The sequence below is a fragment of the Pleurodeles waltl genome, chromosome 2_1, assembly GCF_031143425.1.
Source record: "Pleurodeles waltl isolate 20211129_DDA chromosome 2_1, aPleWal1.hap1.20221129, whole genome shotgun sequence".
NCBI lineage: Eukaryota > Metazoa > Chordata > Amphibia > Caudata > Salamandridae > Pleurodeles > Pleurodeles waltl.
In genome coordinates this window covers 365,482,594-365,508,437 of record NC_090438.1, presented here as the reverse complement: position 1 = coordinate 365,508,437, position 25,844 = coordinate 365,482,594, and the positions used below count along the sequence as shown (strand labels likewise).

General features: G+C 43.3%; 1 protein-coding gene across 2 annotated transcripts in view; it reads left to right on the top strand.

Moving 5' to 3' along the window:
- The first annotated feature begins 11,427 nt into the window (after positions 1–11,427).
- Positions 11,428–25,844, top strand: part of HDX (highly divergent homeobox) — a 307,184-nt gene continuing 292,767 nt past the window's right edge. Inside the window, exon 1 of one of the 2 annotated variants that reach the window (XM_069212603.1) lies at positions 11,428–11,630. The gene's annotated coding sequence lies outside the window, so the exon portion shown is untranslated. The remainder of the gene's footprint in view (positions 11,631–25,844) is intronic. The other variant, XM_069212610.1, reaches the window with a different exon arrangement.

Below are 25,844 nucleotides of genomic sequence, written 5' to 3'. Positions count from 1 at the left end.
ATTATGGTCAGTGAGGTTCCTTCTTTATTGCTGCATGTTTTATTAGTTTTTCCTTTCTCATTCATCACATTTGAAGTTTTAACTCTATGTTTGCACTGCACTGGGATTTGTTACTTAAGTGATCCTGAAGATAACTTGCCCAGGCCTCCTCTGTTAAATGAGAGTTGATTCCATGTGTAGTTGGATTTTGTAGCAAACTGACTGCATGCCAAAACCTTAAACTGTTGTTGGACTTAGAGTCATGCAGGAGCCTAGCCCACAGCCTCTGCTGATTCTCTTTTTATTTGGCAAGTCAGCTTGTTTCTGAGCAGCTTTTAGTTGCCTCGGTTCTTTTTGGGTATTAACACCCTTGCTGTTCCAGAGACGTCTTTGCAGCAATTTGTTAATTGCTTTCTTGAATGCCCTAAATTGAGCTGCCTGCCTGGAGAAGGGCCTTCCAGTACAATGTACCTTATTTACTCTTGGTCGTGACTCTTCTGCTGAATGAGTAGCACCTAATGTCCTTGTAGAGTTCTCCCAACTAGCTAGACCATCTTGTCCACTTCCCAGAGTTTTGCAGGAGGGCCTTCGCCTTAGCAAGCAGCCTTTCTGGATAATGGGTTTTGCATTAGTTTGTTGTTTAAAGTGTGTACGCTGCCTGGTGCCTCTATTGGTTGTTTGGAAAGTAAAACTTGCTGTGCCAGCATAATCTCTTGTGGGAGATGATCGCTGTCACCCGTGCCCCTCAGTGGAAATCAATGATTTTGCAGAACGAAGGCAGGGTTATAACAGTAAAGTTGATTGTTCTTCTGACTGCTGTAGAGTGGTAGATGGCGGAAGGGGCAGTCTCCTGGGAGTCGGCCATTTAGTGCCAAAAACTCAGGTGTTCAAATCTTCCAAGAAGATTTTTTGCCAACTTTGTTTGCCTTTCCCTGTTGTTTCTGTCTTGCAGCGGTATGTACCATGCTAGTGGAGGATTACCCAGTGTCTTGTCCTCAACCGCTGTTACGAACATACACATATTGAAAATGCGAGTTAGTATGAAAGCAGAGCATTGTTCCTCCAATAGTAGAACTGACAGTTCCTCTCCCAGCTGGCTAATCCCCCTAGCATTGTCTTGTGGGTGTAAATATAAACTTACTAGAACTAGCTGGGAAGGTAGGACTCCGGGCACTTTACCACTGCTAACCAGTGCTAAAGTGTATATGCTCACTGTGTAAACTGTAGTGGTGATTGGTTTATCCTTGACTGGCATATTTGATTTACTAGTAAGTCCTTCGTAAAGTGCACTAGAGGTGCCCAGGGCCTGTACATCAAATGCTACTAGTGGGCCTGCAGCACTGGTTGTGCCATCCACATTAGGAGCCCTGTGAAAACATGGCCCAGACCTGCCACTGCAGTGTCTGTGTGTGCAGTTATAACCTGCCAATTCGACTTGACAAGTGTACCCACTTGCCAGGCCCAAACCGTCCCTTTTTTATGCATGTAGGGCACCCATAAGGTAGGCCCTAGGTAGCACCATGGGCTGGGTGTAGTGTAATGTTAAAGGTGAGATGTACTGATGCGTTTTACATGTAATAACTGAAATACTGCCAAATTCAGATTTTCACTGTTGCAAGGCATATCTCGCTCATAGGTTAACATGGGGGTTGCCTTTAAATATCAGTCTTAAGTGCAGTTTCCCTTTGGGAGCAGATGGAGATCTGGAGTTTTGGGTCTCTGAACTCACAATTTAAAAACACATCTTTTGGTAAAGTTGATTTTTGAATCGTCAGTTTGAAAATGCTACTTTTAGAAATGGCCATTTTCTTGCTTAAATCATTCTGTGACTCTGCATGTTTGGGTATTCCCGGTCTGGGTCAGACTGACAGTTGGGCTGTTTGTGAATCCCCTGTAGACAGTGACACAAAGGGAGCTGGGGTGTAGCCTGCATAGCCTGATGGGCCATCCGGGCTAGAGTGGAGGAAGGAGTGGTCACTTACACCTGAATGGGCTGTGCCTGCCCTCACACAATGCAGTCTCCAACCCCGTGGTGTGAGTGTGGAGCCAGGCCTGGGCAAGCAGGATCTTGTGAACAACAGAGACTTTCCTTTCAAGTTTGCCTACTTCAAATGCAGAAAGGGGTATAAGTAGTGGACCCCAAACCCCAGATTTTAGATTACTTCTGGAACCAAGAGAACCCTCTGCCAAGGAGAAGAGCTGAAAAACTGGAGGAGGAATACTGCACCTTTGCCTGTGACTGTGCTTTGCTGGGTTGACCTGCAGTTGCTGCTTCTGCCCGAAAGACAACAAAGACTGGACTTTGTGGTATATTCCTGCTTGTGAAGAATCTGCAAGGGCTTGGGCTGAGCTTGCCTCCTGTTTTGAAGTCTCAGGGTCATCAAAGACTTCCTCTGCTAGCACCTGGACTCTCTGCCGAGATGCCTGCCCTGCCAAGTGGTACCCTATCCAGTCCCTGGGCCCTTGAAAGGTGAATATGGTAGAACAAGTACTGAAATCCATGCACAGGAAGCCATGCAGGGAAAATTTTGATGCACCACCTGCAACGCGGATGTAAAAATGCGCGCAACCCACTTCTCGGCGGAAATCGGCCACCAGCTGCTTCACGGCTGTGAAATTGACGCATCACTTGCATCGCAGCTGGAGAAACAACGCAACACCCACTTGCAGCTGCTAAAAACAACGCAAACCCCGTGTAGTGCGGCTTTCCAGCACCGTGCAGCTGGATTTCTCATGCATTGTCGCTGGGCGTCAAAGTCATCATGAACCTGTGCAGATCTGAGGTGCCCCATCCGAAATTCGACACATCGCTCTCTTGCGGGAGAGAAAACTGACACATCTAGTACCCGACTTGAGAAGAAATGACCCACAGCCTCACTTGCGAGTAAGGAATCAACACATCGCTGACACTTCGAATGCACGGTCGTCAGTGCGGCTTATTTTTTTTAGGCAAACCAGGTACTTTGTGTAAAAACGTTTCCTTGGTTTCTATGGAGTAAGACTATTTTATAAAATTCATATCTTGACTTGTGTATGTTGGATTTGTGTTGTTTTGGTCTTGTTTGATTAAGATAAATATTAGATATTTTTCTAAACTGGCGAGTTGCTCATTTTGTAGTGTTTTCACTGTATTACTGTGTATTTTAGTGCAAATACTTCACACATTGCCTCTGAGATAAGTCTGATTGCTTGTGCCAATCGACCAAGGAGGTAAGTAGTGGTTATCCTAGGTGTGTATCTCCATTACCCTGAAAAGAGTGAGGGTCCCTGCTTGGACAGAGTGCAAACTGACTGCCAACCAGAGACCCCATTTCTAACAACAGGTTTTGCCTATTAGAGTTAAGTCGTTGTTGAGTCAAGGAATATGAGTTCGCTTGTTTATTTTGCCAGCTAGCCAACCCCAATCTTGAAATCCAGATGTGCTTAGTGCACGTGGGCTGGCCTCGCTGGTGTCAAATCTTTCCTTTTCTATCCGAGATGTGCTCTGCACAACCCTAACTACAGAGAATGTTCACGCCCTGTTGTTCTTTTGGTGGGGTTTTTGACAATCTTTTTCCCTTGATATCAGGGGTTCCGGATATCCTGTCTTTTGGTATGGTTCTATTTTAATTCCCCGAATGCTTAGATGTCCTTGTTCTTCCATAACCCTCCTGGGGATTTCTGCTGATGCCCAGGTAAGTATAGTTGCCTCACTCCCTAAATGATTTCTGTACTCCATAAACACTATGGTACTCAGATCACTTGATCTTAAGTCCTCCAATCTATTAATGGTGGTTAGCGGTCATAGGATGTTCACCCTGTTAAGCACACCCTCTCGGCTGTTTGATTTATATTCCAGTAATAACAGGGTATTGGTTATTTTTGGCTGCACCTCTAAGCTTCTAGGTGTTAACCCTTGGTGCTCGAGGGCCCCCGACCCATGACACTATCTGGGAGGCTTCTATACCCCATTCCAGAGTTCTCATTATGAGGTATCTGGCCCTTTTGGGAGCTTCCCTTGCTCCTGTGACAGGAGCAGCTTGTCCTTGTTCAGTGTCCTCCCTTTGGTTCACTGATACCGCATCAATTGACAAACCACCACCTGAGGGAGCGTTCCTTTGTATGTCTGGGGGAATACTGGAGCTTGCTCCTACCCATCTGCTGGTAGTGACATTTGTGGAGCTGGATTGAAAATATGTTGAGATGTCCGTTTTCCTTTTCCTTCCCTTCCTCCTCTGTTTCCGCTTTTGCTTTGAACCAAGTGGAACAACGGACAAATCCTCATCCTGTTTGCTCTGTATCGGATCCCTTACATTCACTCATTCCTCCACTGCAAGGTAATCCTGATCTTGGAGCTGTTGCTCCTTACTTCTCTCTGCTATCTGTGCATTTGGCTCTTGAATTTGTTCATCGACATGGGCGGGTCTGTTCCCTTGAAGCCTTGTGGCTGTTTGATCTTTTACTGCTGTAAAACATGGCGGCATGTCCTGCATGCCACTATTGTAGATTTTTGAAGCTTCTTTTATATCTGATAAGCCCTTACCTATTGCTGGTGGAAGTTTTGATAATTTCTCTACATTTGTGACACAGGTGCAGCCTAATTGTGAAAGCTGCATCTCAGATTGGGCTTGCCTGATCAGGTTGCTAAGGTCAGCCAATTTTGCATCAATATTTGAGATGTAAATGGCAAGTGAGTTCACCAATGAAAGTTGGATATCCATTATGTCAGCTTGATATTGCATTGTGTTGACTAACTGCATAGTACTTAATAGTGAGGTCCAAATACTGTTTTTCCCATCCTGCTTTCCCTGATTGATATTATTTTGAATCATCTTATTGCTTCCCTCCTGCAAGTTGTCTGGGGTATACATTGCTGCAAGCTCTTCCTATTCCTATATTGCTAGGTATGAAAAATATAAGTTGGGCTCTGAATGTCTTGGTTTTTGGGGCTCCAAGGCACCGTTTGATGTGCTTTGTAGAGCCTTAATGCCTGTGGTCTGAAATTAGATTCTATATGGGCTAGACTTATGTTAAAAGTTTGATTTTCTTCTGGCCGTAAGGCGATTTTTAATGTTGGTGGTGTCCTTATGACAGATGGTTCCTCAGTAATTTGCTCAATCTCATTTGGGGCTAGCCCAGTTTCACTCATGCAGGGCAGGGTGATACAGCGCCCCTGCTTGTCCATTTTTGCAACTGATAAGCCAGACAAGCATGTGGGCCTTTGCCCACATGGTCGGTTTTGGCTCCACTTCCTCCAATAATGGGGCACACTCAGGCCCAATACTTTGAGGCATATTGATGCAGCAGTCATTGCTTCTGCTTACTGGGCTTCTGCTAACCTTAGGTATGAGCCCTTTCTCTGACCCTGATGTTTTCCCCTCAGTCCTCCTCTTGACAGCTGTTGCGCCTGTAATCACTAGGTCAGTTGCTTCTTCAAGCCTTAAAGGCTCATCTGGGCCAAGTTGATCACCGTCGCTTCATGCACCCAATGCCGCTATGTCTGATGCAGTGCCTGCTGCCCCTTCCCTTTGTGACAGTGTACCCTTCGCAGCCATGTGCTGTTCCACTATTTCTGGCTGCAGTAGTGAGGGAAGACCATTTATCCCATCACTGCTTGAGCAGAGTACTACCCCAGCATCTTTAATAAAGGAGAACTTTGTATAAATCTTAGCATGATGGCCTGTGTTTCGAGGATGTTGCTCCCCCGCCAAGCTAGAGAGAAGTGATGAGGCTTGTGTGCCTTCCTCTATGTGAGCTCTTCTTCTGCCTCTCGTGTTACTTTCTTTAGTCACTGTGTTACTGTTCTGTTTCCAGGTATTTGGTTGACATTATTTGCCTCACTCTACCCAATCTTATCTTGGGTAATTAGCTACAAGCTGGTATTTGTGGTTTCTTCACTCACCTTCTTGTCCCAGAAGCCCCAGTTGTTTTGTCTTAAAATGCCTCTCCTTGCCCACGGTCCTTCTTCTTACTCTCTTCAACTTCTGCTACTTGCACTCTGCCCAGACTAAGTGGACAAGGCAGACAGGGAGTGGCATTACAGCAAACTGCACCACCCGCTAACGTGGCCCTCTCCACTGTGCACCACTCACCTCTCTCAGCAGCAGTGGCCCTATTGACCACTACACCGGTCTTGTCTCTACGCTGGAAGCATTGCAAGTTATGCATTGTGAGTTAAACTGCTGCCACTCTGTTGCTCCTGAGTGCTGTTCAGCCGAGGGTCATCCCGGCACTGCCTCACCTCCCCCGGCCAGAAGCTTCTTGCAAAGCTTTATAGTAGGGGCATGAGCATGCCATGCGGACAAGAAAACTCTGGCTCAGGTGTTCCAGTATTTTAGCAGCCCAGCATTCCAGGTGCCAAGCTTGAGTTTGACCTCAGGGGACAGTTGGCTCAGGGAGTTCTAAGAGTGCAGGAAAGCAGGGTGGCTCACTGTACGGGGAAGCAAGTTACAGCCTTCACAGTTCGTTGACAGTTCAGGCCAAGAGAATTTACAGTTCCACTTTTTCAAATGAGTGGGCGGGACAGGAGGACAAAGACATGGGTGAGGACAGGCTTGAGGGCAGGCTCAAGAGTGCAGGTGATGCCAGTTGCGCCGGATTGTGCCAGAGTGGTGGTCAGCACCAGGGTACCAGGTTAGGCAGATGGCAAGGGCAGAGGGGACGTTGGTTAACTATCAATCCTGATCTGAATTAAAGATGGATGGCACCAACAGGTAGCCAGTAGCAGATAGATGGTAGGAAGGGGGTAGGAGAGGGGAGGGGAGGGGAGGAGAGGAGAGGAGAGGAGAAGAGAGGAGAGCAGGTGAACAGGAGAGACTTGTTTCAGCCCTGCCAACTTCATTCTTCACTTCTTTACTCCTCTTACTTCTCCAGTCCTGACCAGTATGGGTGAACTTGGGGCTGTGAGTGGATTCAGAAGACAGGCCAGGGAGGCCGTGGAAACGCCGAGCACCAGTTACAGGTCCTTATGGTTCCTTACGGTGTTCATTGCGGCGTTCTCTGCCTCACCAAGCACCAGTCTGCTGAGCTCCGAACTGAACCAAGCTGCTCGCTGCTGAATGGGCAGCCATGGGACCTATGAGCACAGGTTTCAGCTCCTTGTAGCCCTCACTGCGGCGTTCCTTGCTACACCAAGCCCCGAACGGCTGAGCTCTGGCTACTCATGGCATTCTCATCAGCTTTCACTTCCGCCAGGGATTTGCTTGCATGAACAGTTCCGTTCTTGTCAGAGTTGACTAGAGAAACACCAGCTCTGTGGCTCTTAACTTTCTGCTTCAGGCACTGTTGCTGCTTAAGGACAGGTTACAGTAGTGTGGGTGGCCCACGGGTGGGCTTTAAGTCAAATTTTATTTTAATCATACAAATGTTTTTATTGTTTTTGAATGTTTTATGGACAATGATCTCAATAAACTTGTTATCTACTAACCTATGGACATGCTTATAAAAATGGTGGAGATCATCCTGATGAATAATTATTTTTTGCACAATGGAATGTGGAACCATAAGCTACAGGGGACTGCCATGGGCTCCAGGTTTTCTCCACCCTATGCAAATTTCTTCAAGGAATAGTATAAAAGGGAGCATGCCTGGGGCTCCCCGGCATCAGAATGGGTTGATTATAATTATTTTTGTGGTTGTTTTAGTGACATTATTGTGATGTGGAAGTAAACAGCTCATAAAATATGATGAATATTTGAATGATATGATGTTAATATGAAGAGGACAACCAGCCAGAGTGGAAAGAAGACCGAATTTCTGGATTTAGAAAAATACATTGTGGGTGATAAAATTAAAAGCAAATTACATAGGAAAAGTGCCTCTTGCAATAGTGTCCTACATGCAATAAGGGCACATACACCTGCTACCATCAATGGTATCCCGATGGTTAGAGCAAGGAGATTACGTAATAGGATAACAGCTTTCATGATACAGTTGAAGATATTAAGGACAGTTTTGTGCAAGAGGATATATTGTGCCTAAACTCAGGAATCAGAAAGGAGAATGGGCAATGTACATAGAAAGGACACCCTAATAAGATATACAAGGGAACAGAAAGAAGCATCCCTAAGTTTAATTACTGAATATAATAGGTACAGTCACAGGCTTGCTACTATACTTTGAAAACATTGGTACTTACTGCTTACTTGTAGGGATTGAAACAGAAACAAGTCCTAGGCCTAAAATGGTGTATTGGAGGAGTAGAACAATGAGATCGGGCGTCTTTAGTTCATCAAAAGAGAAAACAAATGGCAGGGTTCACTATGTGCAGGTGTTTAAGAGGTGAGATGTCACATACTTTGAGTTGGGCAAAGTTATGTCATGTGATTGGGTGCTTGTAGCACATTAGAAAAATGGTGCTTACCATTAAAGAGTCAATGTAATATTTACTATTTAGGAAACCCTTTAACAATGGCAGCCATTGTCTTTGGGCTGATGTGCTTGTTTGTAAGAACAATACACAATCAGATGTCTTTAGTTCATAAAAAGAGAAAACAAATGGCACTGTTCCCCATATTTGTGCCTGAAGGGGTGAGACTATATATTTTGAATTGGGGAAAGCTATGTAGGAGAAATACAAGAATTCTATAGACTGATTATCGAAAAACTGATTATAGTATTGGCTGAAACAATTTTAAAGATGGCATCCATTGTGCCTTAAGCCGATGATCAGATGTTTGAGGCATATAAAGAAAGTGAAAAATGGCAGTACTTATTGCCAGATTGAATATCTGATCAAGTGAGATGCCACACATGTTGAATCTTAATGAGTTCTGCAATTACAGATATTGTTAATATGAATATGGAACTGATTTAATTATACCATTGTTAAATTAGTATGTGGATTATCACGGAGGCTTTGGTGGGTCATATAACAAAGTAGAAATTTTGTCTGAGTGGGTAGAGGCGATAAGATGGTGGACATTGATTTGGGATGGAAATGAGGATCTGAATAAAACCATGCAATTTGAAGCTCATGAAGATCGAAATATAGCGGAAAAAGTGATAGCGTTCAATAATTATTATAAAATGTAAATTATTATTCTGAGGGATTTATATTACATTACCCTTACACTGAGCATATGTGAACTATTTTGACAAAGAGATTGTGTTAAAATAGCTACCACTAACAAGGTTATATAAAACATCATTTTATACTGAGGAAAATTTGAAATAGTGACAAGGAGGTGGTGTTAGTATGGCGACTGCTAACTGTTGTATTGACCGTCATTTTAAAATGGACTATATGCTAAATAACTTTTTTTATCTTATGTGTCGATCACACGTTCGTAGTGAGGGAGTGATAAGCTGATGTGAATGATTGCCAATTTGTGTTTGAGGATATATTAAAGTGTTACAAACAAAATGGTTAACCTTGCCCTGAATTTGCATTAAAAATATGGTCAATGAGGGCATGTTTAAATAGTGACTCCCAGCAGTAGGATAATGCTGGGCTAATTGAGGATATAAATTAAACCAGTATAATTAAAAGCCTGAGTGCATATTTAATACATTTGTCAATGAGCAAATGGAGGAGAGTGGATATAAAACAATATTTAATTTAATTATGTGTCATTTTCGACAAGGTTCTTATTACTCATAGTTATTATAAACACAGATATTGGATTTAATTAACTACAAAAATTTACCATGAAGTGAAAGAATTGAATTTATATAGAAATATTTGTTAAACAATGGAACTATTTTAACTAAATGAGTTAATAACGATATGGACTATACACAGATATTGGTGTGGGATATGTAGGGTTATTAATGATTGCATAGGTGCCTCCCACTGTTGGTTGAGTTTTGTACAAATTGGGATGTGGGCACACTAATTAGGAGCAAGTTGCAATAAAGATGGAAAATTGACAAAAACAGTGATACTGTTGTATAGGGATTTTTTTTTACTATGACTCAAATGTATCATTATAAGGACGTTTCTTCACACACACCCATATATATATATATATATATATATATATATATATATATACATACACATACATACACACACACACACACACAAAATGTGTGTGTGTACTTTGGTGCAACGAAGTGGTGTCACAGTAAGGACACATGGATTTGGGGAACTCCATGGATGTTTTGGTTGAATAATATGGTTTTAAACTGATATTTTGAGTTGTTAAAATACTGAACGTGATAACTGTATGTATATATTTCTCATTAACAGCCTTGAAAAAGCCCAAATGTGGATGGATAAAAGGCATCGACCGCCAGTGAATTGATTAGATGTGAAATTTTAAAAGAATTTTAAAGCGAATAAAGAACATTTGAAAGCTTAAAAAACATCCAGATTCAAAGACTATAGTTTGTTAATGTAATGCCATACAAAGAATGGCAGTACGATGTTAAGATCAGTACTAGGTGCAAACTAAATATTGCAAATAAAATTGAGAACCTACCATTTTAGAATAGATTCTGGATTTAAATTGGCTAATCCCGAAGGGACTGCACCAGTTTTGGGCAAGGAGTTGAGAGTAGGATTAAGGGGCACAAACTGCTGTTTTGTAAAAGGATTCAGTCTGGGCTGTCCGGCTACATCTACAGACACCTGAAAGGATCGCATTAGCTAACCAAACTTTCATACTAGAAAAATACATTTAAGCAGTTTTTCCAACTAACACATGTGCATTCTATTTTATATGCAGTTACCTGTAGATTAAAATGACAACCAACTGTAGAGTATATGGTGTTCTTTTCAGTCCTGACTGACTCCTCCCCCACTGTACTCATTATCACTGATCCCATACTTTTCTTCAGGCACTTAGGGCGCTGTATACAAGAAATTTCTTGCGATTAATCTCAAAATCAGGAGGCATTAAAATCAACAAATAGTTTGAAACAGTCTCCCTGCCCCTTTCAATGTTGCTATACCAGTTTAAAACACGGCAAAGATTTTGCAACTATTATTTACTCTGAACACATTCAGATTCGTGTAAGTTGTGACTTGGGGAAAAACGGAAAATATGATGCTTTAATTCTTGCAATTATGTTAAAAGTTTAACCGGCGCAGATCCGGTACTGAGAAGGGAAAAGAATTAGCCCTTTGAAGCTCGAGATGTAAGGGGCGTGTGGGAATCTTAACAGCTACAGTTTAAGACTAACATTTACGAGTACACAACAAATACACTTTAGGAAAGAAATTGAGGCACACTCAAGTAGCGTTTGGTGCTTCTCTGGCAGATGCCGAAAGGTCTGAGCGTTCTTTCTTGTACCAAGCAGGGAAAGAGGCTCCCCAGTCGGCACCTTCAGAGGTGGGGGCTGCCCTCTACCACCGCTGCCGCAGGTTTCTGGCATCTCTCCTCAGAGCCTGGCCTGGGCGGCGGCAGTGGGCGTGCCTCGGCAGGCGATCAGAGTCTCCGTTCTGCTGAGGCAGGCGATGTCAGAGCTGATTTCGGGTGTCCATTGGCCGCTGTCTGCCGTGACGTCACAATCATGATTAGAATTGATGATAGGGCGTTCTGATTTCATTGTCTGACGCGGGGACCGACGGGGCAAAAAAAATCTGCTGAATCCAAAGGATCCACTGGCGCGGCGAGGCCCAGCGAGCTACGCGGGAGGCGGATGAGCGCGCACCAGCCCCCCTGCCGGCCCCGCCGCGGGCTAAGAGCAGGCCGACCTACTGTACTTCGAGGAGGAACGGGCCAGAGGTGAGCGTGAGCTTTAAATGTTAACTTGACGCGCCTCCCCCTAGGCCAGCGATTCCGGTTCAACACGTTCACCTCCTACGGGGATGCAGACAACCGATGCAACGCGCCGCTCTGCGCTGAGTGACGGGCCCTGAGCTCCTCCCCCTCTTATAAACGGCGCGTGCCTACTCTATGTAAATACTATCACAGTATGTTTGCGAGCGGGTGGAAGCAGGCCCTGCGCACCGGCTCCCCCCCCCCGCCGCAGCAGCGTTGGACTCGGCTCCCCCGCCCCATCAGCTGCGCGTTACCCATGCGCACTGAGGCTTTGTGCTGGCTGCTTCCCACTTGCACTTCCCGCTTCCTCGGCCATCTTACGTTTTTTTGTTTACACATTGCGACACAATCAGGAAATAATGAAAACGAGCAACACCTGCTCCGTTTTCATAGCTTTTAACGATTCCGGGATTATACTCCTGTCGAGTGTGGCCTGTCTTAAAGTATTAATTACACCTGACGTCTGCCTGTTAACCCGAATGTTGCTCTCGAGAATTGAGCGATGATGGAGCAGTTGTAGTGCTTCACGGAGGTTGTGAATAGCGCACTGTCTTCTTCCAACTATCGATTACCCCCTAAATGTTTAAAGAAGCAGTGTGAGCGACGACGTGAGTCAGATATCAGTGTGTCTAAACAAGTTTGCAAAGGCTATCCTGACCAAAACAATAAAAAACGTTTTCAACCTTCAGTCTTCTTTTTAATACTTTTACAAATTATAGTTTTCCAGACCGTTCGTGCATGTGTGTCTCGCTATGTATGGCCATTGTCTTCTTAAATAACTACGTTAACTATTTTTAATATTATCTGATTATTGGGATTTTGTACAACATTTAACGGGAAAAAATGAAATCAAAGGGAAGACACATACTTTCACCATCACATCGTAGGTCATAGGAATATATAAAGGCAACAAATGATTATCTCAGTTGCACATCCCTACCTAATTGTCGGATTGCAATGTTGCTACATATGGTGCTCTACAAACTATATAACACCTGCTGCCAAAGTGTGTACACTGGACCTATAGAAGACCAGTTAGTTTAAACAGGAAAGAAAAAAACAGCGAGGCACACATATGTAAATAGCTATAAGTCCAATTCAATCCATTTATGAATATATCCGGTCATCCATTAAAGATTATTTGAGGATCCAACAACAATCAAAGACAATCACAAACATCTGATTAGCTGATTCAGTTTTGAAACGTTATCAATTTAATTTGCATAATTTATAACTCCCCACACTTGTCAATACCATCATCATATAAACAAAAACATCCCTAATTCCTAAAAGCAATGTTTCCAACCACTAATTTGTAAATTTCAGTCTAAATCTTGTAGATCATGATCCAATAGATCATAAAATGGATCATCGGCTTAATTAGTCAGGATATGGAGGCCAATTATCCTCATGATCAACAGTATTGTCCCATTTTCAAGAAAGACGCATGGAATCAGTAAATGTAAATTGCGGTCTAATACGTTGTGGATTGAATCCTCAACCCACTTAATTGAAAATTGTAGCCAACGCGTGTTTCGTCCAACAACAGAACTTCTTCAGGGCTTGAATGTGATATCAATTTCTTTGTAAACTCATGAACACAATCAATATTTATTCCCAACGATTCAAAGAAACGAACGCTGAACCATACGCGTGTACAGCGTCTCCTCAGTTAGTCGGCAAACCTTGTCTGCCTTCATCGGCTTTAAAGTAAAGCCGATGAAGGCGGGCGAGGTTTGCCGACTATGGTCCGCCTTCATCAACTTTAAAATAAAGCTGATGAAGGCGGACGAGGTTTGCCAACTAACTGAGGAGACGCTGTACATGAGGATGGTTCAGCGTTCGTTTCTTTGAAGCGTTGGGATTAAATAGTGATTGTGTTTCTGAGTTTACAAAGTAATTGATACCACATCGTAGGTCATGCCTGCAGGCAGCGTCTCTCAAGAAGTACGTTAACCATTAATATTCGAAGTTTGTGTACTATGCTTTTCAGTAACTATGCTAAATTTCAGAAAAATTACGCAAAATACAAATCTGTCATTTTGTGCTATTAGTGCGAAATGTGTCCTTGCATCAGTTTTTGCACTGCCAATTTGGCGCTAAAAATAGCACAATTATCTCATGTTCTAATTGTGAATGGCACCGTAATCACGCACAAACTACACTAGCTTTATTTAGATTTTAGTTAGGCCTATATTTAACTCTGTGTCAAAAACGTTTCCCCTTTTTTGTTCAAAAGGGAGGGCATGCACGCGAGACAGGCAGAGCACAGTGTATTTTAAGTCATATGTCTGTATGTACTTGTACATCACTATTAAGTCCAAAATTCTCAAGTTATCATAAACTGGCGCTTTATATAGGAAAGCAGTTGGGGCTCATAGATATTTATATTTTTTCCTTGGGTAGAAAATTGAATCATGCTCACCAAGCAGCATTTTAATTTCTGGAAATTCTAATTCTATTTTTGTTTCTATGATTGTAATGATGTTTTTATTAATGCCCTTTGTTACGCCTACGTACTGGATTGAAAGCTGCAGGAAAATGAAAAATGTCGTAGTAATGGAAAGTTTCAATTCTTTTAACCCCTTTCCTGCCAGGTCTATTCCCCCTCAGGTGCCAAGTCTTTTTTGGCTATTTTGGGCAGTTTGCACTTAGGTCCCAATAACGCTTTGTCCACATAAGCTACCCACGTCAAATTTGCATCCTTTTTTCCAACATCCTAGGGAATCTGAAGGTACACAGAGTTTGTGGGTTCCCCTGGAGGAGACCAAGAAATTAGGAAAAGTACAGCAACAATTCTTTTTTTTTTTTTTTAATTGGAAAAAAGGGCTGCAGAAGAAGGCTTGTCGTCCCCCCCCCCCCCCCCCCCCAAAATGGCATCAACAAAGGGTTTGCGGTGCCAAAATCACAATCTTCACAGCTTTCAGAAACAGGCAGACTTGAAACAGAAAACCACATTTTTCAACACAATTTTGGCATTTTACTGAGACATACCCCATCTTTACCATTTTCTGTGGTTTTAGCCTCCTTCCAGTTAGTGACTGAAATGGGTGTGAAACCAATGCTGGATCCTAGACAGCTAAACATTTCTAAAAAGTAGACAACATTCTGAATTCAGCAAGGGGTCATTTGTGTAGATCCTGCAAGGTTTTTCTACAGAAAATAACAGCTGAGATAAACAAAATATTGAAATTGAGGTAAAAAAACAGCAATTTATCTCCACGTTTTACTCTGTAACTTTTATTCGCAATGTCAGATTTTCGAAAGCAAATATACTGTTACGTCTGCTGAACTATTCTGGTTGTGGGGATACATAGGACTTGTAGATTCATCAAGAACTCTAGGTAGCCAGAGCCAATAAAGGAGCTTCATCTTTCAATGAGGTTTCATAGTATATTGGGTATACAGCAATTCATTTGGTAAAATATAAAGAGTGAAAAATAGGTATCAATGAAACCTTTGTATTTCCAAAATGGGCACAAGATAAGGTGTTGAGAAGCAGTGGTTATTTGCACATCTCTGAATTCTGGTACCCCCATACTAGCATGTGAATTACAGGGCATTTCTCAAATAGACTTTTTTTTACACACAGTCTTACATTTGGAAGGTAAAATGTAGAGGAAGACAAGGGGCAATAACGCTTGTTCTGCTATTCTGTGTTCCCCCAAGTCTCCCAATAAAAATGGTACCTCAATTGTGTGGGTAGGCCTAGTACTCGTGACACAGGAAGTGCCCCAAAACACAATGTGGACACATGACATTTTCCTAAAGGAAACTGACCTTTTTTTTGCAAAGTGCCTAGCTGTGGACTTAGGGTTCTAGCTCAGCCGGCTCCTAGTGAAACCTACCAAACCTGTGCATTTTTGAAATCTAGTCACCATGGGGAATCCAAGATGGGGTGACTTGTGGGGCTCTCACCAGGTTCTGTTACCCAGAATCCTTTGCAAACATCAACATTTGGTTTAAAAAAACAAATTTTCCTCCCATTTTGGTGACAGAAAGTTCTGGGATGTGAGAGGAGCCACAAATTTCCTTCCACCTAGCATTCCCCCAAATCTCCTGATCAAAATAGTACCTCACTTGTGTTTGTAGGCCTAATGCCCGCAAGAGGATATGGCCCCCAAACTCTACGTGGACACATCTAAATTATCAAATACAAAACTAATTGTTTTTATGAGGGGTGGGGGGCACCTCTGTTTTTGGTCCTGGGCTCAGCAGCCATCTAGGGAAACCTACCACACCCAGACAGTTCTGCAAGCTAGACACCGAGGGAGTCCAGGCAGATGTGACTGGCATGGATCCCCAGTGATTTCTTACCCAGAATCCTCAGCAAACCTCAAATTTAGCTAAAAAAATCAAATTTTCCCACATTTCCGTGTGGAATCACCACACCAGCACATATTTCCTACCACCCAACGTTCCCCTCAGGCTCCTGATACAATGATACCTCACTTGTGCAGGTGGGCCAAGTGCCTGTGACAGGGAAGAGCCAAAAACATGTTGGTAATGAGGGGGAACAAAAGCGGGTCCAAAAGGGCAGTTTGGAAAAAAAACATTTTTAGGCTGACAAGTAGGGCAGAAGTTTTATTGATATAGATGTGTCAATGCTGAGTGGTTGGAATTTTGTGGATTTCTGCAGATTGCGGAAGGTTCCATCACAAAAATGTGTGATTTCAAGCAAAGTTGAAGGTTTGCAGGGCATTGTGGGTAGGAAAATGGTGTGGGGTGCATGTGAAACACCACCCTGGACTCACTCAGATGTTTTGTTTTCAGATGTGTCTAGGTCTCGTAGATTTTTCTACATGGCAGCATCCCAAAGTCCAAATAAGTGCAGCTCTTACCATTCCAAGTGGGAAACCGTTGAGAGTTAGACAAGCTGTCATGGCCCAGAAGTAAAATCCAAACTCAAAATAAACAAATGTCCTCTTGCTTGCTGTTGGGATAAGATCGTTTAGTGTGCGAGGGGAAAGCTGAAAGACTGTTAACCCCATTAGTTGGGGTGGGGGGCATAACCATGCCCATACTGGTTGGCAGCCACCACCCCACAATTTCTTTTTTTGAAATTCCCTGGCATCTAGTAGGCTTTCTGCCCCCCCACACCCTCCACCCCTGGAGTGGATTGGGGATAATTGTCCCATCTGCCCACTGGTGGGCAGAACAACTTTGTCCCCATTTATTGGGGGTGGGGGTATGACCATACCCCCACCCTCTCTTTTTGAAGAAGATTCTTCCCTGGTGTCTTGTGGGCTTTCTGCCTCCCTGGGGGGAAGATGAGCCCTACAAAAATAGGCCGATCTGTCCCCAAGGAGGGCAGAAATGGCCTAAAATAAATTCGCCCCCAGGGGAGTGACCCTTGCTTAAGGGGTTGTTCCCCTTGCATGAAATTGCCCCCCCCCCAAAAAAAAATCCCTGGTGTCTAGTTGTTTCTGCCCTCCTTGGGGACAGATTGACCTAAGAAAAATAGGCCGGTCTGCACCCAAGGAGGGCAGAAATGGCCTAAAATAAATTTGCCCTCTAGGGGAGCGACGCTTGCCTAAGAGGTCGCTCCCCTTATCAATATAAACAAACAAAAAAAAGAAATCCCTGGTGTCTAGTGGCTTATGCCCCTTTCCCACGGTGGGGGGGGGGGAGACCGGCCTAATTAAATATTTTGGCCTAAGAATAAATTGCACCATGGGGAGTGACCCTTGCCTGAGGGCTTGCTACCGTTATAAATATAAACAAATAAAAATCCCTGGTGTCTAATTGCTTCTGCCCCTCCCTCCCAGAGTCAGATCGGCCTAATTAATATAAGCCTATCTGCCCCCAGGATGGGGTGCAGAAATGGCCTTAAAAAAAAATCTCCAGGGGCAGCGACCCTTGCCAAAGGGGTCGCTCCACTTATTGCAATATAAAAAAATAAACAAACATCCCTGGTGTCTTCCCTTTTCATGCCTCTCTCACCTCCCCTGCCACTGTACAGAGGAGAAACTAATCTGTTTCTCTTCCAGCGCGATGGGTGGTGACCTGTGATGAGGTCAGGGCGCGATCATGCGTTGACCTCATCAGATGCCACTGGGAGTTTCCGGAGTGGAATGGGAAACAACTCCCCTTCCAGCCCTGCCCTGGAGGGGTGGTGGAGGCACTCAGGGAGTTCACTAGCGCTTTCCCCTTAAGGCCTCTACCAGGACCTCCTTGGCGGTCAAAGGGTTAAGGACAAAGAGGTGAGGATTATGCTTTCTTCCTTCACTTTATTATTTACGGTAACAATTGTTTAGTGGAAATAACAAAGTACCATTTCCATCACCATTTGGGGATGAAAAACTTCAGCATCTAATCATATAACTACAGTTCCAACAAAGTCCTTCCACAATCTCAAAGTTCCATCTTTCTTTGCTCGAGGTATGCCACTTCACGATCTTCAGCCATCTTGTTTAGAACTTCCAGAGCCTAAAAAAAATAGAAGCATGTCTCTGTAACTTGTCCTAAATAATCGCATCAGTTAAAATCAAATACTCAACACTAGCATCATAACAATATGCATTCTCTTCTACATTTCGAAGAGCCATTTCAGAAACCGTTTTGAAAATGCATACTTACTAGTCATGGGGATAGTTGAGGTTGACCCTTGCTAAGTGGGATAATCCTCACCTCTCTGTCCTTAATAGAATTGAAACTTTCAGTTGCGATAGCTAGGACATTTTTCATTCTGTGTCAGGACTGGACGCAAAGATTATGCTAGATTAAAGTTTGCTCACCACCAAATGAGCCACACCCACTACTGGCTTAAAGTAGAGTCTCCTAAAGGTGAAGTCTGGGGACCAATCTGCTGCATTCATGATGTCCTCCAAATGGGCTCCCAGGCAGAGCACATTTGAAGCCATCACACCCTTGCTGAGTTTGCTCCAAACAATTTGGAGTCATTACCAGCCTTCTGCATGACTCATCTGACCCAACGGGCAATGGTAGGAGATGACACTGCCTTATGTGGTTTCTGAAGTGCTATGAGAAATTGACACCCAGAGGGTGCAACTCAGTCATCATTTCCTCATAGACCTCAATGCAATGTACCACACACAACTTTGGAGTATCCCAAAAAGTGGGGTATGCAATAACCCTGGTATTGGATTAAGTATCTATGCTGACAGTAAAGGTAACTCTAGCCGGGGAGGAAACTCAATTTACCTGACAGCTCTTTCCTAGAGAGGAACCTGTTTGTTTGCCAAGAAAGGAACAGGTTAAGCACCTGGTTAACATTCCAGAGTAGTGTGGTTCTGGAGGTAAATAGAGTTGAATCCCCTTAAGATGTCTTCAAATAAAAGGGTACTTCCCGATAGGGACCCAGCGACAGGAGCATGCCCGCTTAAATTGTGGAGCCAGAGGTAATCATTGGTAAGTAAGGGCCATATGTACGAACACTTTTTCCCATAGACACAGAATGGGTAAAAACCTTTGCTAAATCTGGCCCTAAGACCCTTTGTCACCAGGCTGGACTGGAAATTGAGTACCTGTACTAGATCAGCGCCCACTGGATCAAAGCTCCATTACACAAACCAACATGACCATCATAACCAAGCCGACTTGTACCTTTCACCACACTATCTGCCCACGCTTTGTACAAGAGGTCCTCAGCCTGTCTCGAAAGACCTGGGATCATTCACTGTTATAGGTAATCCACCATGTCATCAAGGACAAGGATCCATCACCACCCAATGGGGAGAGGGATTGGAGAATCCCATGAAAGTTCAGTCAAAACTGTGAACCAAACGTGAGACCTTCAAATCAGGGAGATGAGCACTACCTCTGCCTGCTACTTCCTGACCTGGGCAGATACCTTGGTAATCATTGAGAATGGGGGAAATGCGTACCCTTTCGCCTTACTCCAGTCTTGGAGTAACTCATCAGTCACTACCACCAGTGGGTCCGGTCTCCAACTGAAGAACCGGTCCATCTAGTGATCCAGGCGTGAGGCAAACAGATCGACTGAGAACAGGCCCCACCTGTCTGAGAATTTGGCCAAAACCTGCCGGCGCATTTTCCACAAACTTGAGTTGTGGAAATGACAGGAGAGCCAATCCGCCACCTGGTTCACCTGGCTAGGAACTTACTCCACTGTTATTGATATGTGGTGGTCTAGACAGTATTGCCAAAAATTCTTCACTAGATCAGACAGAACTATGGATCTTCTACCCCCAGGTGGTTAATATAATGGTCTGGTGACACATTGTCCATCATGAGGAGGACTTTTGACATTGTCCTTGGTCCTACAACGGACTGCGAAAGAACCCGCCAGGAGCTCCAAACAGTTGATATGCAACCTCTGTTCTTATGGATACCATGTGCCTCCTGTTGAGAATTCCCCCCAGTCTAACCTGCTGGCATCTGAACCTATGACCAAGTCTGGAGCGGAACAAAAGAATGCCCTCCCATTCCAAGTTTCCATGTGAGCAAGCCATCAGCCAATTTCTTCTTTTGCCTCGTCAAACCAGGGAACTGGTTAGGAATAAGTAAGGCCTCTCCGAAGATGAAGCGCCTGGGGGCGCTGCAGGGCTGATAGTTGAAGGGGTCCGGATAGATTGCTTGGATGGAAGATGAGAGGAGGCATACCAAGCGAGCCAGTTGGCGAAGTGATATTTTCAGTGTTTACTCTGAGGAATTAGAAACTGGTATTTTCATAGTTTCCACCCCATTCCTATTTATCTTACTAAAAACTGTGTATGTGCGCTACTTGTATTTTGATAGCACATGATAGTCCTATTTTTTTTTTTTTAATGTATTTTATTGCTTTAGACACAACATAAGCAAAATAAAGCATATTTCCAATAATCAAAGTCAGGCAAAATGTGCAGGAAAATATCTCAGCATCAATCAGTATACATACATATGTAGGCTCATGGAATGTTCAACTTCAGTGAAGCAACTTACAATGACAGCAATCGTAACAATGTGTCTAATGAAGCGTCAAAGAAAAGGACCAAAATTATACAATTATTAAACAACCACATAATAAGAGGACCTGATGAGTGATGCCAGTGAATCTCTAATTTCACACCAATACAGTAATAACCTAGGATATGACTATAAATCTGCTTCGTCTGACTGGCATCTAAGGCAGGCGGATGAAACTGAGGGAACTATCTTGTGCAGTGACACATTCTGGAGGTTTGTCCTGCAATCAGATTTCATGGCCCACCGACCCTACAGAAGCTGCATGAGATGCCCATTGTTCAGTATTTTTTCCCCGATCCTTTGAAGAAACAAGTAAATATCTCGTTTAGCCCTTAATGAGCTGTAAATGAGATGTTTGTATTTGGCTGGGTCGGAGAGGCTGTGTTCCCCAACAACTATTCTTGATGTCTCCGCAGGCACAATGTGCCAAGACATGCCCAGTGTCTTGACACTCACAAGTGCCCTGTGATGTGATATGATAATGGATAGTTGACCACCATCCTGGGCCTTACAGAGCTAAACTATCACAGTGAGGCCCAGAGTAGGGTGCACTCCACCTCCCGGATCGCACTGCTGAGTACTATCTGCAAGGCCCTGGTAAAAGAACTCCTTTCACTTGCACTTTGCAACATTGGACCGTGGCTGCAAGGTCCCCTTCATTGGGTCATGCAGCACTGTCTGTGAGGCCTAGGAGATGGGACATGTTGTGTCTAATTCACCAGACGACACGAAGGTAGAACCACAGGTTTATTTCTTCCTACTGAATCCCTGGCACCAGCAAGAACAGGTACAACTTCTCTTGCCACCACTTTCTTCTCTAATCCCCTGCCAGCATTCTGTATGAGTTACTACATTCAATGACATAATAACATTCTAAGTTAAAGCAGTCTAGGCTAAGTACACAACAGGGCACCCTCCTCCTATACTAACCATACACCTTAGATGTGAGGCTCAGGGTAAACGGTCCCATCTCCTGCGTCTCCCAGCTCTGGATTATGGCAACAAGGGCCACTGGATCCCCCACCATTGGACTTGTAGCATTAGGCCTGCACAGACATTGGATTGATGGAGGGGGAGGGGTGAGGGAATGTTTATACTTTGCACCAGGACCTGTGGAACCATTGTTTGCTACTTGCCTCTCCATTGGCACTTCAGCCATGTTCCAGTCTTGCAAAGCACAAGAGAGGCCCTTCCTCCTCATGCCATTGTTGGGTGCTTAGGGGAGGGGGCAAACCTCAGGGGCTTTGAAGCGTTGGACTGTGTCTGTGAGTCCTTTGGGATGTGGTCTTTCTCAGGGGTGTAGCTATCAATAGTGCAGCAGATGCAGTTGCGCTAGGGTTCAGGGATGGTAAGGACTCAGTGCTCCCAAATCATGCCTCTACCGTCCAGCATCATTTTTTAAAATGATCTTTATTGAGTTATATAGGATATAGCTGATGATAGCAATAGTCATCAAAGTTACATTGCAGCTTTAGTGCACAGACTGCAACAAGACTGTAGGAACAATCCCTCGCTACCCCATCTCCCCCGCTCTTGTACATGGCTTTGTAGACAATGTAGCAAATCATAGCTGCAGAATGACAAATCAAACATTAATATTGGAGTACATTGCCTCAGAGGACCCTGTATCCAACCCTACAGCCCTGCAGTTTGTAACCCTGATTAGACATCTGGTGGGGGGTGTTTCAAATGGGATAGCATGGCCGCCCAGGCCCTTAAATCATCTTAACTGTCCAGCATCATTTTCTTGTATCTGGGCAGTGACACCATTACTATTTTCCCATGCACCTATCAGCCACAATCCATAGCTTCAAGGCCCAGGGGAAGAGGCTCCACTGTATAGCGAGTGCAGTAGCACCATGACCCTGTGGGATTATTGGCTTAGGGCACCTACACTATTGCTGTATTTTACTGTCCAATCAGTGGCCCTGAAGAATAATTTACGTTGCTTGTCACCAGGGCCCATTGCACATTTGTTACACCCCTGGTTGCTCTCCCCTGGTTGTGTCAGCATGATCTTCCATTTAATAGAACTTTGAAATACATGCATTTATTTTATTAGTGTTATTTATGTTTTTATTGTTTCAGTGATATCTGCACAAGGACAGTTGCTTCTTGCTTTCAACGATGCACAAGGACTAATAGTCAATTGATGGTTTTAATTGTGATGTAGGGCCTGATTACAACTTTGGCGGAGGGGGTTAATCCGTCCCAAATGTGACGGATATTCCGCCCACCGTATTACGAGCTCCATAGGATATAATGGACTCGTAATACGGTGGGCAGGATATCCGTCTCATTTGGGAATTTGGGACGGATTAACCCCCTCCGCCAAAGTAGTAATCAGGCCCGTAATTTCTTAAAGTGTCACTTTGTATGCAAATAGTAGTGGCTTCAGACATTCCCTCTCTGCCCGGGTCCCAAAAAATTCTGGAACCATCTCTGCGCTATACAAAACCACTGAATGACTAAATAAGTGAAGTGCTGCAAAATGGTCATGAGGAAACATGATGATGTGCTACTTATCAAATCAGCAAGTTAATCAGAACTGCATAATGTACAGTGTGGAGAGGAGGAAAGTCTAGAAAATCAAACACACAGAACCTTCCCTTTTCCTCTAAGTCAAGATTGCTTCTCATATGAGCTCCGAAGTCAACTGTACATGGAGGACATTTTGATAGGTATCTAGTCTTAGATGCTGTGTGTCTCTGTCGTCGTAGATGACATGTAATGTCTCTCCACTGGATATATCCAAAACACTGAGTTGACTTTGCTCTATAATTTTAATTATTGTCATTAACTTTCTGCCAAACGAAGGTATGGAATATCTGCTTACATGTTTATAGATCTTCCCTGTACTAAAATATCACTTTCAAACAAATCGGGCATTGTCGAACAGACACTATTTTATCCTGAAGCTGGACATTGGTTAGCTGGTGATAATGGTATGTGACAAGTTTCAGATGAGATGAAGTTTTTATTTCAGTCTTTTCGACATCTTAATTTTTCATCAGAGTGATGGGCATTCACAGTAGAATGTCTACGGTAGTCAAGTCCTCCAATAAATGAAGCTCATGATAAAAAAAAGCGGGATCAAGAAAAATAATGCAGTAAATAGATGGCTTGCAAGGAATGAGGGGTAGACTTTGTGTAAAGTCTGGCTCTCTCCTCAGGGGTCTATGAGCAGTGCATGACAAGTTATAGAGGATGAGCAATAGTTTACTTATGCCTAACTAGTTAATTTCAGTGGTTTTGTTTCGTAACCATAACTTTACTGTAATTGTGTTCTTTTCAGTCAATTTCAGAATTTTTCCACATGTAAGTTATAATAACTTTCAGGTTCTGACGCCATAACTTCACTTTAATAGTTTTTTTTTGTTTCAAAAGTTTTTGTAGGTTCTCATAATAACTTTAAATACACTGTGGTCACACTGTGTCTTTTTTCAGTGAAGATGTAGTGCAATCTAAGCCTTTATTTCGTATTAATTTTAGCAGTATTTAATGATTCTGCACAAAAGCCTTGATCAGAAAGAGGATCAACTAAACCAATGTAGTCCCTGAATCACGGCATAAACTTCTGCATTACAAATTCTTGCATCGTGCATACACTACTCCAAAAGCCCTAGAGAGAATTGACCCCACGCGCTCACATCACTACCCGAAGTGCGATGCTGGCCACATGGATGTTGCGCACCTCACAAGGAACTGTGTTGTTATTCAAACATATTGGACACTAGTCCTCGCTGCACTCTCAAGAGAAGGCAGAATTCACCTTGGACCACGGAATACTGCCTGCTCTTAAAAAATTAAAAGAACACTTTTCAGTTTTTTTTGTTTTGATTTTTAAATTTTTAAACACATCCCATTTTCCGTAAAGGAAAACAGGCTGCATTTCAAAAAAGAAATTGCTTTATTTAAAAAGCAGTCACAGACATGGTGGTCTGCTGACCCCAGGAGGCCACCATCCCTGTGATGGCTGCGACTCCTAATGTGTTGCAAATTGCAGCCTACTTCATTAATATTTATGAGGTAGGTTGATTTGCGACCCACTCCGAACTGCAAATGAAACTCAGAAGGGTTTCATAGATTTGAAATTGCGATTTCCTAAATGTGATACATAGGAAATCGCAATTAGGAAACTGCTAATTCACAACTTCCTACATGTGGCTTTTAATTTCCACATACCAAATCTCATGCAGCTTTGTGCATAGGGAAAGTGTGGGGCCAAGGACACAAAAATGATGCATTTCAGATTTTTAGCTCCAGTGTAGAATTCAGCTCTACACTGCAGCAAAAACTTCGAACAGAATTAAACAAAACTTGGCCTGAAAGTAGAATTTTGCTCAGAGGAGAACCTCTCCTTTTGCTTGCTTCATTGTAAGTCAGCTCAGTAGGTTTTGAGGTATTAGCGTTTGAAAAATGTGCCCTGTGTCAGAGAGGTAAAAGTTAGCCATATCTTTGCTTTAGTGCCGTTTAAATTCTTGTAAGTGTGTCTGGGGAGGGCAGCATCTTTAAGATGGGTGATAAAAATTAAAATTGTTTCTTTGCTAATACCTGAATGTTTTAAAATCTATGTGAAATGTGGCTGTCATTTAGCATGTTTAATTCTCTTTTTGAATGTTAAGTTTTGTGCATGTTCAGAAAGGACAGGTCAAGATAAAGAGGGAGGGTATGTTTTGATATGCTAATTTCTTTAGTTCAGCCTAAAAAAAATTGTATGAAATTTGACAGGCTGTCGAAAGTTAAACATTTACTGTGGGGTTGGGGTGAAGTTAAAGGGAGAGCAAAAAAAAGTGAGTTGCTTTTAAGTTTTGGAAAAGTTTCATAGAGTTATACAAACTGTTTAGCTTACACTTGATACTTTGAGTTTACTGCAGCTCTGTCAAGCAAGGCACTATTAAAAGGGGTCCAGAAAATATTCATTTGACAATAGCTTTGCTACTGTTTAATAATTCTGCATGAAATTTTTCAGGCTATAATTTTCAGCCCAGTCCAAGGATCGTAGCAAGATCATGCAAAGGGGTCCAGTTTAAAAGGGGCAGCATCAAAAAACTTTGTGCCATGGGGGCTAGGCATAATCAGTGCAACCAGCCCACAGCAAACAGGCAAACCCCAATAAGTGCGGTCTTAGATTGTGTTCATTGAGGTTTGGCCTCCATGCCTGGTCACACAGCCATTCTGCCTTTTGACATCCAAGCCACTTTGCGCAGCCTTATTGACCTCATGGTCTGGCCTCAGGACATAACCCTG